Source organism: Telopea speciosissima, chromosome 4 (assembly GCF_018873765.1).
Source record: "Telopea speciosissima isolate NSW1024214 ecotype Mountain lineage chromosome 4, Tspe_v1, whole genome shotgun sequence".
Classification (NCBI taxonomy): Eukaryota; Viridiplantae; Streptophyta; class Magnoliopsida; order Proteales; family Proteaceae; genus Telopea; species Telopea speciosissima.
The window spans coordinates 20,153,889-20,158,555 of record NC_057919.1 but is presented as its reverse complement, the minus strand read 5'-3'; the positions used below and the strand labels follow the sequence as shown (position 1 = coordinate 20,158,555).

The following is a 4,667-nucleotide window of genomic DNA, read 5'->3' as shown; positions in this document are numbered from 1 at the left end:
ATATTTATAATGGAAAGTCTAGACATGTTGGTCTGAGACATAGATATGTGAGATAGTTAATAAGTGATGGAATAATCACCATTGATTTTGTGAGATCGAGTCAGAACTTGGCTGATCCAGTAACAAAAGGCCTTGCAAGGGAAATGGTGAATAAAACATCTAGAGGGATGGGTCTCAAGCCCACTACTGATGGTCACCAATGAAAGAACCTCAACTCAATACTTGAAATATCAAATTTGAGTTCAATGAGTAAAGTATTTCATAAGATATGATTTGCAAGCACTAAAAGGATTTCCATTCCATCCCACGAGGAGTGCTTGGTATCTGTAATGAGTATGAATGGTGGAGGATGAGTTATATACTCTTAATAGATTTATAACAGTTTTTGTTGAGATGTTATTTACAGGGCATCTTTGATAAGTCTACCTAAGTGAGTGAGAAGTGGGGCCGCTTCTTGTGAGTTTAGGGCTTAATTCTAAAAGCGCTCATGATACCGAGATATAGACACATGGCCGTTAACGTGTCGGCTTTTATGGAAAGTTTTTGAGGTGAAGTCATATGTGTGAAATGTGTTCGGCTAATCGTTATAGGATGCTAGTTCAAAGTTTTATCTACTATGCTATCCTGATTTGTTTTGATGTGTTCTCACTAAGTGGAGGTTCAAGTCGAGAGACACCTACCGTTTATGCATAGGGCTTCCTGGATTATCAAAGGTCATGGTTTTCATTATATTGAAAATGATGGAGGATTGTTGGAGATTTTCAATATAATGGTGTTGGGAATAGTCCCACATTGGAAACGTAGGAGTATATACTTTGGTATATTTAATATAGTCCTATCTATAGTTTAAGTTATTAAATAAAAAGATGCTACGGTGTATGTGCGAGCTACCGTGTATGGGCGAGGTCTTTCGTCCGAGCGCGCATGTGCGGCGTGGGCAGTGGGTTGTAGAGGCGTTAGTGGCGCACACACTTGGCACTTTGCACGCTTTGAGCAAGATCTAATCAGGACCGTTCCTTTTGATCAAGTGGTCCGATTTGAATCTGGATGAGATCAACGTATTCAGTTGATCAACAGTTATGGTGGTTATATTTTTGGACGGTTTAGATTGTACAGTTACGATCTAACGGACCAGGTTCAAAATTGATCAACAGTTATGACTGTAATGTGTTTGGATGGTTTAGATCGTACAGTTACGATCAAACGGCCCAGATTCAAAGATGGAAGAATCCATCAGTTGGGAACAGGTGCCAAGTGGCTTATTAATATTAAGAGGATTTTCAAATTTGAATATATCCCAAAAACGTTCTCTTCTTCTCCTCATTCTCAGAGTGATCTTGCAGAGAGTCTGTTTTGCTGCAGGAAACAGATTTCTCTGGTACTGGCTTTCTTGTTTTCAAAAGGCTTTCTGAAACCGTTTCTAGGCTTCGTTTGTGCAATACGCAGCCAGGATAATCAACACAGCTTGAGGCTTCATTGTATCCTTGGAGACAATTCATCTGCAACCTATTTGCATCTGGAAGTAGGGACAAATTTCGTCTTAAGGAAAGCGACTCTGTAACGCACCTTGAAGGTTCAAGCCAATTCCTGTTCTAAAATGGTGACCCCGCCAGGAGCTGAGTGGCACCACCTAGGCATTGAGCGGAGCCGCCCAAGCGCAAGCTGTGAATCAAGCACCACAAAAAAAGATTCCCAATTGATTTAGACACTTCATTTATCAAAACAAAAAATTTGAGTTAGACACTTCGACATGGTACAAAACCATTGAACCGCATTACCCAATAGTGAGTCCGGATCCTCTAAGCATGTGGGGTGCCACACAACAAGGTGAGAACCACTTAAGTGGAATCCTCACCCCTCATGTGGTGTGGCACCCCACGTGGGTAGATGATCCTACGGTTTTAGTGTATGGTATCGGAACGGGTATCGGTAACATGCAAAATCGATACTATATCGGCCTGAATCGATTGAATCGGATAAAATTATCTTTGAATTTCCTTGAAAAATGAGTTTTTTTTACTATTTTACTCCTTGTCCATACCATGCTATCGATACGGTATTGACATCAGTAACTAGCAAAACTATTACGTATCGCCTGATATGATACCGATTTTTAGAAGCATGGATGATACAGACTCCCCAAAAGTGGAGTAATATTGTAATTCACTATATACATGGTACCAATTCTGCCATAAAAACGATGGTCAACAAGTGAGAGTATTCTGACCGGTGGTTCCAACCCCCAGATACAGGAACTACCATTCTCTTCCTCCCTCCCCCCCTCCAAAGAAAAGATACAAGAGAGTGTCGCTTCAGGACATTACATTCCAAGATTCCAGAGGATCCAACTAAGATTCCATGTTAGCTTCTTCCAACCCCACGCATAAACCTCGTTACAATTTGGAGACTTTATAAACTATGAAGTATCTTGGTAGTTCTTTCTTTCTCATTAATACTTCAGTCTTCAGCCCAACCTAATCAAACCCCCAATGGGTTCTGAAACTCAAAAACAACTTCATGCCTTCTTCTTCCCACTCATGGCTCAGGGTCACTTGATTCCAATGATAGACATCGCCAGGCTATTTGCAAGCCGTGGTGTGAAGGTGACTATACTCACCACTCCCTCCAACGCATCTCTCTTCTCCAACACCATTGATCGTGATGCACAATTGGGTCTTGACATCTCTGTTCAACTCATCCCATTCCCTTCAGTCGAGGCTGGATTACCAGAAGGATGCGAGAACCTTAGTTCTATTACTTCCCCTTCCATGTCCAACAACTTCTTGAAGGCTCTAGACTTGCTCCAACTACCCTTGGAGAAACTTCTTCAACAACAACAACACCCTGCAGATTGTATCATAGCTGACATGTTCTTCCCCTGGGTTACGGACTTGGCTACTAAGCTTGGAATTCCGAGGCTTGTCTTTCATGGGATCAGTTTCTTTTCCCTCTGTATCAAGGACAGCTTAAAACGTTATGCCCCTCATGAAAGCCTTAAATCCGATTCCGATACATTCATCGTGCCCAGCCTTCCCGATCAAATAGAGTTCTCAAGATCGCAGCTGCCCGAAACACAAAGTGACTTTAAGGAGTTGATTGAACGCGTTACCGAATCAGAAGGAAGAAGCTATGGAGTCTTGGTTAACAGCTTTTACGAGTTGGAGCCAGCTTATGCTGATCACTACAAGAAGGTCATAGGAAGGAAGGCATGGGACATAGGCCCTGTTTCACTCAGAAACAGAGATTTTGCGGATAAGGCTCAGAGGGGAAACAATACTTATATTGATGGACAAGTGCCTGAATTGGCTTGACAAGAAGAAATCGAACTCGGTTCTCTACGTTTGCTTTGGAAGTGTGACACGATTCACGGCTTCTCAACTAGTAGCGATTGCGATGGCCCTCGAGACTTCTGGACACCCATTCATTTGGGTTCTGAGGTCCGAGGAGAGGGAGATTCCAGAAGGGTTTGAAGAAAGGAATGAAGGGAAGGGTCTGATAATAAGGGATTGGGCACCTCAAGTTTTGATACTGGACCATCCTGCCGTGGGAGGGTTTGTGACACATTGTGGATGGAACTCGACGCTTGAAAGCGTGAGTGCAGGGGTGCCCATGATCACTTGGCCTTTATTTGCAGAGCAGTTCTACAATGAGAAACTGGTGACACAAGTGTTGAGGATAGGAGTGAGTGTAGGGGCTCATGAGTGGGGTGGATTTGTAGGTGGGGAAAAGGCGGCTGCAGTGAAGAGACAGGACATAGAGAAGGCTGTGGAGCAGTTGATGGGTGGTGGAGAAGAAGCAGAGCGAATGAGGACTCGAGCTACAGAGCTCAAGCAGATGGCGAGAAGAGCTGTTGAAGAAGGGGGCTCATCGTACACCAACTTGACGAATTTGATCGAAGAGCTGAGGTTGCATCTGCGGCTTGAAGCCTAGAGTATCAACAATCAACAAATTTTTTTTTTTCTCGGTGGGTGTCCTCTAAGAGGCCTATTCTCCTTCCATGTAGATTTGGGGTGTAAACGGATCGGATTCGGATCGGATAGTGCTATATCCGCATCCGCATCCAATTAGCTTTCGGATGGATTCGGATAGTGCTAAACGGATCGGATATTTTATCCGTTTACATGTAAATATAGCTTTTCGGATAGCTATAGTCTATCTGTATCCGTATCCATATCCATTTAGCTTTCGGACAGATTCGGATAGTGCTAAATGGATACAGACACGAATTCGGAAACAGATTTCAGCTATTCATTTACACCTCTAATCTAGATGGCATCCAGGTACGTGGAACTGTGCGGAGTCCTTCCTCCAAGGACAGTGGAAGAAGGAATCTATACATTACAACCAATGAAGGGTTGGAAAATGATACCATCCATATGAACCCCCCACATGGCTAGAATAGTAGACAGAAAATAGTAGAAAGAAATGTCCTAGACTTCCATTATTTATTGTATGAAAAAGAGCAGTGTAGCAATATTTACTACTGGTGATGTTTTTGTGTGCGCTTCCATTGGCCCGTATCCTCTCAAACACTTTCCCATAAAATTAAGAATAGGATAACAAAAAATCCATAACATCACCTTCTCCTCCCTAGCATGCACTATGAGTCAAAACACTTCTCCAAATGTAGTGTATAGACTGTGTAGAGACGGACACTTACACATACA

At 42.7% G+C, this 4,667-nt stretch overlaps 1 pseudogene; it reads left to right on the top strand.

Moving 5' to 3' along the window:
• The first annotated feature begins 2,489 nt into the window (after positions 1 to 2,489).
• Positions 2,490 to 3,930, top strand: LOC122659057 (annotated as a pseudogene).
• Positions 3,931 to 4,667: the final 737 nt, after the last annotated feature.